Raw genomic sequence first — 7,704 nt, forward strand, 5'->3', positions numbered from 1 at the left:
TAACCCAGTACAAGCTGTAATGAGACAGAACTCAGGATGGGGATGCAGTCAGTGATGTTTATGACATCCCTTCCTGCATCAATTTTGCGCTGGGGTGTGACGTCATTGAAAGATGACAGGGCCAGAAAGAGTTAATTAACTCACCTCACAGATATGTAAATGAATAGAGCTTTGAAATGCAAGTCTGCATTGTTAGAGGTAGTTACAAACATTACCATCAGCATTAACAATAAATTCATTGCAAGTGTCCCATTTGCAATCATCTTTGTCATGCCACACCCTTGGCTCAATACCATTGGAGTTTTGGCATTTTAGGGTTAACCTGTGGCTTCCCTTTGCAAAATTCAGTTTTCTCTTTCCTCCTTGTCCTGCAGAATCAAACCCTGATTTCTCTTGCTTAACAGAATTCACTGGCTGATGGGGTGGGCTCTCTGTGCTAACAGCTATTAGCAATCCTTCTTCTCCCTGCCAGCCAAGTAATTTGCATCAACACAGACACTAGCTTTTAGATTTTCAGCTGCTACCCATTTCAAGGCTGGACTCTGTCTTACAGAGATACCACACAAATCCAAATAGTCTGAGGGTGAGAGTCTGCTTTCTCTTTCCTGCATCCTCAAGCATTCAGCCATAAAACTGTTTTGCTTTGAAACACCAGTAACCAAATCTCTCCTCAGACCCTGAAGCACAGGCTGCTCACTTACAGAACTGGCATGGAGACAGTCCTGTCCCAACACCATTGTCTTCCCAATAAGCTTGCCAAACCCAGCCACTTGGTTATAAGGCTGCTCAACTTTCTTAACAGCTTTTACTCCATCTGAGACCTTTTCAAAGCTACTCACACTGGATCTTTCAAAAGGAAAGTCAGTGGATCCAGTCACAACAGAAAATTTCTGGGCTGTTAGGAACTGAAACTTCCTTGATTAAATCACTTTCACACCCTTCAGTTGTACCAAACTGCTTGCACACACAGATTACCATCAGGATTTCTTTCCTTAGCAGCCTCTTTAAGCAACAATTTACCCCTCACAGAAATTCTGCTCATACCTTCTTCACCCAGGGCTTGCTCTAAAAGGAACATTTCCCTGAGCCACAACAGACTCTTTCTGGGTCTTACTCACATCCATGATCACCTTTGGCCCATCAGGCAGATTCCTACATAATCCCCTTTCAGGCAACCTCATAGACTCACTAGATAAAAGGTTAGAGGTACTCTCCTTCCCTCTGCAATTTTCCTCATAGTCACTGGTAACCTGCAGGTTATCAGGCTCAACACACACAAGTTTAGGAATCATTTCCTCCATGTTACAAGTTGTTAAACTGTTAGTAGATAACAATTAAATCACCTTTCTGCTCTCCTTGTGCCCTGGCTAGGGTATCACCTTGATTAGACAGAGTTGCTACACTCTTTTCCAACCACACATTAGCAACTGGCAAATTACAAGCACCAGAACTGTCTGGTCTCTGGGATTCTGTTATGACACTAATTGGATGCAACCCAGTCACCGTGCCATTCTCCTCAGCAGACACAAACTTAGGACCATTCCCTTCTGGGCTTTAGTTGAATCCAGAACCAACTCTGAGACAACTGCACTACTCTCAACCATCACAGGCTGAGAGGCACCTTCTGTCCACTCCACACACACAGAAAAGCCAGACACACATTCTCCTTCACCAGACACACAGCTCAGGATTTCATTTTCCCTTGTCCCAGCACACAGGGCTGTTCACAGACAACTGCTTGGAGACCGAGGGTAGCTCCCTTCATAGGCAAGTCAATACCCCTGACAGACTCAGGAACATTCCCTTCACTGTCACATTTCTCCACACAGGTAACAGGTAAGGGATAGGCACACTCATTTTCCACTGTCCTTGCCTTCCCAAACTGCTGACTAGATAAAGCCATCAGCTCACAAGGCTGCCTAGGCTCCTCCAAACTTTCCCTGTCCTCCTCTCCCTTGTCTTGATCTAATTCCAGATTCACTTCTGAGACAGTAGACAGACTTTCAGAAACTTCATTCACAGACAAAATTGCTTTTTTGCACAGACAAACAGCTATTTTCCACCAGGTTAGAGTCCCCCTCCCCCTGGTCATAGCATAATGGGTTAAATACAGAAAACTGCTTAGAGTAATACAACATATCACCATAGTTATAAACTGGACTTTCAAGAGGATACAGTTTCCACTGTTCTTCCATTGCTTTTTCGACTTGGAGCCTAAGTCTGGCAACCCTTCTCTCAGCAGCTCCATGCGCCCTCTGCGAGCCCTCTCCTCTCCTTCAGCAGCTTCCTTCTCCAGCTGGGCCAAGGCTGCTTCTCTTTCATTTGAATTTCTGCCAGTTTTTGTTCATGTTCCAATTGCAAGCTGTCCCTCAGTTTATTTGCTGCCTCTTGCATTCCAATTGCTTCTGCAGTATCAGGTAAGGGCTGTGCTCCTGCCTCCTGATCACTGGCCATTAACAGCTCTGTTCTTGATTTATAGCCTTCTTTCTAAAGCTTATCCTCTTTTCTGAACACAAATCTTCAAGGGCCTTTTTGTCAAGACCCTCAAATGCTCTCTGCTCATCCATTGCAACTGCTCTTTAACTAACCAAACTCTCAATACCAAAATTAAAATTTGGATAATGTGGGGTTCTGACCCAAAGCTTAATTGACCTGGTTCTGTGGATCCAAGCACAACTACGCCACTGTGATGGTGCTGCCCATGGAAGCCAGCTGAAGTCACTCAATCAGGGTGAACTGCAAACAAAACAGGGCAGACAAACCCCAATTGCTTGTAGTTACTCCAATACTTAAATTTACCAAGCCAGCACAAAACAGCTTCTGCAGTACCTCACTGGTTACTCAGAGTTCAAACTACACAGTTCCCTTAAAGTACCCAGCCTTAGGCCTCCATCCAGACACACCTGTCAGATATGATGATGATTCCTGAAAATCTTATCTCATTATACAAAAGAAAAGGTTCTTCCAATCCCAAAGGATCAGCCACATACCCAGGTCCAATTATAACTTAGATCTTAACCAAAATACATGCTACAGCCAATTCTTATTAACTAAGCTAAAATTTATTAAAAAAGAAGAGAGAGAGAGTGTTGGTTTAAAAAATCAATATACAGACAGATTTGAATTCAATTCTTGAGGTTCAGATACATAGTAGAGGTGATCTTGTAGTTGCCAAAAGTCCTTTTAGAAATAGTCCATAGGTTATAATCCAATTTCCATATTCAGGGTGGCTCCAGTCAGCGACTGGGGATCTCAATCCTTGTGGCTTAAGGTTTCCCCCTCTTGAAACCCAAAGCAGATCTGAGATAAAGCAGGATCGTGTCCCAGGGTTCTTATACATTTCCAGCAGCCTTTCGGCCTGAGAAAACAATAGGCTTAACTCCTTCTCCCAAACATTCTGCCAATTAGCACAGGGTAATTTATCCATTAAACAGTTCAGATACAGATTACTACAACCTGCAAAGAGACACATACACAATAATACTATTTCACTCAAGTATCATCTTAAATGTTAATATTTCTTTTTTGATCTTTGAACTAAAAGTATAGCAATAGACAAGATTTGTTTGCTGGCATCCCAAGACCTGAGCAAACATCTACCCTTGAGATCTCTAACAATGCAGACTTGCATTTCAAAGCTCTGTTCTTTTGCATAACTTCCTAACCAGGCCTTAAGGTTCACCCATGGGTCAGGTCAGTCGGTGAGGTGAGTTAATTAACTCTTTCTGGCCCTGTCATCTTTCAATGAGATATTATATTATCTTCATAACATCACACAAGCCTGAGCCTGGCATTGTACCCAGGACCATCCCATACCCCAAGGCCACTGCACAGCCCCGTCACTGAGCTCCCATCCCATGGCCTTCAGTTTGGTACATGCCAGGTCTCCTGGTGCTCCAAGCTCACAGTCCTGGGGCAAGGGTCCTCTGGCAAGCAGCCCGCAAGGTGTATTGCCAGTGCGTGGGGCCCAGCTTGGCAGGGACGGGGTCCAACCAGAGGGGGCAGCTGCTGCGGGGAAGGCCTTGCCACTGGCTGTTCTGGGCACTGAGAGCAGCCAGCCCTGCTGTGTGCCAGGAACGGAGACAAACACGGCAGAGCACAGCCTCCTGCATGCCCCATGGGCAGGGAGCTGTGCTCAGCACCATCAGAGGCAGCTGCAAGCAACCCCCTGGCCCCACCCTCCCCTTGCAGTAATTAGCCCTGGGGGAGGCCAGGGCAGTTCTACAGCCCCAGTGCCGCACTGTGTAATGACACTCGCCCCATAGCAACCAGAGATGCTCAGGAGGCTGCTCCTGAGGGCACCCAGCAGGGGCCAGGAGCTGAGGCGCGGACCACATTCAGAGCCATTCCCACAGCCCCACAGCCAGGCCAGAGAAGCAGCAGTGACGGCAGCGAGATTGCTAGCCTGGAGCAGCCCTGTGTCCTCAAGCAGCTTGTTCCTTAGCACTGACTGCCTCTGGGGGAGGCACAGGAGCCTGCCCTGACATGTCATCCCCCAGCCGGGTACAGCAGCTGGGCTTGGCGCCTGCCCTGCAGGAGGCAGCCAGGTTGCTTCTTTGTACCGTTCTCATTCTCCATAGAAAAATGGGATTCTTTTTTAACCCTACCCAGCTCTTATTCTAGTGGCAGTGAGTTCCACAGACTGCATGTGCATTCTCTAAAATATTCCCTTTTGCTGACTGTCAATTCTCTTGGGTGCCCCGTGGTATCTGTGCTGTGACCAGGGGAAAGTGCAGTGGCTGCTCTCCCTCCCCTCCCGGTCTCCACTATCCCTCTTTAACACACCTCAGCTTTATCTGTTCTGCTCCGTCCCTCCGAGGCAGCTGCCAGGGAAAACAGGTTGACAAGGCAGACACTATAATGCTCTGCCAGTTAGGGGCTGTCAGCCTGGCCGTGGCGATTAGTGGAACTGGAGTTTGGGTCTCAAATGGAGATGAGCAGTTGCTTAGAGCGCAGACTGCACTGCTTCCTGGGGGGACCCAGTCCGGCCAGACAGCTCCGCCTGAGGGGCAATGGGGCCCGGAACAAGGGGCAGGGAGAGGTCTAGTAAAGAACCATCACAACCCTCCCCTTTCCAACCTTCCCCCACTGCTCACAACAGCCAGGAACAGTGGGGAGAACCACTCAGTCCTTAGTGCCCCCTGCTGGGCGGGGGCTGGAGGGGCCTGGGCTGGGGGGAGGGGCACTCGCTCCTAGCACCCCCTGCTGGGTGGGGGCTGGAGGAGCCTGGGCTGGGGGGAGGGGCACTCGCTCCTAGCACCCCCTGTTGCACGGGGGCTGGAGGAGGGGCACTCCCTCTTAGCACCCCCTGCTGGGTGGGGGCTGGAGGGGCCTGGGCTGGGGGAGGGGCACTCGCTCCTAGCACCCCCTGCTGGGCGGGGGCTGGAGGGTCCTGGGCTGGGGGGAGGGGCACTTACTCCTAGGACCTCCTGCTGGGCGGGGGCTGGAGGGGCCTGGGCTGGGGGGAGGGGCACTCCCTCCTAGCACCCCCTGCTAGGCGGGGGCTGGAGGGGCCTGGGCTGGGGGGAGGGGCACTCCCTCCTAGCACCCCCTGCTAGGCAGGGGCTGGAGGGGCTGGGCTGGGGGAGGGGCACTCGCTCCTAGCACCCTCTGCTGGGCGGGGGCTGGATGGGCCTGGGCTGGGGGGGAGGGGCCCTCACTCCTAGCACCCCCTGCTAGGCGGGGGATGGATGGGCCTGGGCTGGGGGAGAGGGGCCCTCACTCCTAGCACCCCCTGCTGGGCGGGGGCTGGAGGGGCCTGGGCTGGGGGAGGGGCACTCGCTCCTAGCACCCCCTGCTGGGCGGGGGCTGGAGGGGCCTGGGCTGGGTGGAGGGGCACTCAGTCCTAGCACCCCCTGCTGGGCGGAGGCTGGAGGAGGGGCACTCCCTCCTAGCACCCCCTGCTAGGCGGGGGCTGGAGGGTCCTGGGCTGGGGGGAGGGGCACTCACTCCTAGGACCCCCTGCTAGGCAGGGGCTGGAGGGGCCTGGGCTGGGGGGAGGGGCACTCGCTCCTAGCACCTTCTGCTGGGCGGGGGCTGGAGGGTCCTGGGTTGGGGGGAGGGGCACTCACTCCTACGACCCCCTGCTGGGCAGGGGTTGCAGGAGGGGCACTCCCTCCTAGGATCCCCTGCTAGGCGGGGGCTGGAGGAGGGGCACTCCCTCCTAGGACCCCCTGCTAGGTGGGGGCTGGATGGGCCTGGGCTGTGGGGAGGGGCACTCAGTCCTAGCACCTCCTGCTGGGCGGGGGCTGGAGGGGCCTGGGCTGGGGGAGGGGCACTCAGTCCTAGCACCTCCTGCTGGGCGGGGGCTGGAGGGGCCTGGGCTGGGGGAGGGGCACTCCCTCCTAGCACCCCCTGCTGGGCGGGGGCTGGAGGGGCCTGGGCTGGGGGGAGGGGCACTCAGTCCTAGCACCTCCTGCTGGGCAGGGGCTGGAGGGTCCCGGGCTGGGGGGAGGGGCACTCAGTCCTAGGACCCCCTGCTGGGTGGGGGCTGGAGGGGCCTGGGCTGGGGGAGGGGCACTCGCTCCTAGCACCCCCTGCTGGGCGGGGGCTGGAGGGGCCTGGGCTGGGGGGAGGGGCACTCAGTCCTAGCACCTCCTGCTGGGCGGGGGCTGGAGGGTCCCGGGCTGGGGGGAGGGGCACTCAGTCCTAGGACCCCCTGCTGGGTGGGGGCTGGAGGGGCCTGGGCTGGGGGAGGGGCACTCGCTCCTAGCACCCCCTGCTGGGCGGGGGCTGGAGGGGCCTGGGCTGGGGGAGGGGCACTCGCTCCTAGCACCCCCTGCTTGGTGGGGCTGCAGGCTCTGGGGGGGCGGGGCGGGAGAGTCTCCCTCTCTGACACTGTGGGCTCAGTCAATAGAAGCTGTGGGAGAACCCCACAGTGCAGAAAATGGAAGGGGGGGCATCCCATCAGTTGAAGGGCAGGCGGTGGAGGCTCTTGGAGATCCTGCCTCCTGCAGGCTCAGAACCAGCACCCTCAGCCCTGGGATCTTACCCCCCAGCCAAGTCAGGGCTCTCCCCACAGGCTGGAACCAGCAGCAAGAGCCACAAACCAGACACAAGGTGAGAGGTGCAAACAGGCCTTTTCTTGCCTAAAAGCTCAGGACAAACTCAGGGAAATTCAGTCTCCAGTTCCACAGAGTGTCCATTAGAGCCGCACCCCCGACCCCCGCTCCTGACCAGCAGCTTCAGCCTCCCCAGCCCGGACCCTGTCATAAACAGATAGCTAAGGGTTAATGTCTCTTTCACCTGAAGCACCTGACCAGAGGACCAATCAGGAAACCGGATTTTTTCAACTTTGGGTGGAGGGAATTTTGTGTCTGAGTCTTTGTCTGTCTGCCTGCTTTCTCTGAGCTTTGGAGAAGTAGTTTCTACTTTCTAGTCTTCTGTTTCTAAGTGTAAGGACAAAGAGATCAGATAGTAAGTTATATGGTTTCTTTTCTTTGGTATTTGCATGAATATAAGTGCTGGAGTGCTTTGATTTGTATTCTTTTTGAATAAGGCTGTTTATTCAATATTCTTTTAAGCAATCGACCCTGTATTGTATCATCTTAATACAGAGAGCCCATTTGTATGTATTTTTCTTTCTTTTTATATAAAGCTTTCTTTTAAGACCGGTTGAAGTTTTTCTTTACTTCAGGGAAATTGAGTCTGTACTCACCAGGGAATTGGTGGGAGGAAGAAAAAGGGGAGATCTGTGTGTTGGAT

The 7,704-nt window shown here is 53.3% G+C and overlaps 1 long non-coding RNA gene across 3 annotated transcripts; it reads right to left on the reverse strand.

Moving 5' to 3' along the window:
* Positions 1–5,288: 5,288 nt before the first annotated feature.
* Positions 5,289–7,200, reverse strand: LOC127057954 (uncharacterized). Of its 3 annotated transcripts, XR_007776245.1 has the most exons (4): positions 6,656–7,200; positions 6,534–6,594; positions 6,292–6,412; positions 5,976–6,019 (listed from the first exon to the last, which is right to left on the reverse strand). It is a non-coding gene; the product is annotated as an uncharacterized LOC127057954 (long non-coding RNA). The 3 variants fall into 3 exon arrangements; XR_007776246.1 differs by lacking the exons at positions 5,976–6,019; positions 6,292–6,412 and adding an exon at positions 5,289–5,426 and having other exon boundaries at positions 6,474–6,594; XR_007776244.1 differs by lacking the exon at positions 6,292–6,412 and having other exon boundaries at positions 6,474–6,594.
* Positions 7,201–7,704: the final 504 nt, after the last annotated feature.

Source organism: Gopherus flavomarginatus, chromosome 9 (genome assembly GCF_025201925.1).
Source record: "Gopherus flavomarginatus isolate rGopFla2 chromosome 9, rGopFla2.mat.asm, whole genome shotgun sequence".
In the NCBI taxonomy this organism is placed as follows: Eukaryota; Metazoa; Chordata; order Testudines; family Testudinidae; genus Gopherus; species Gopherus flavomarginatus.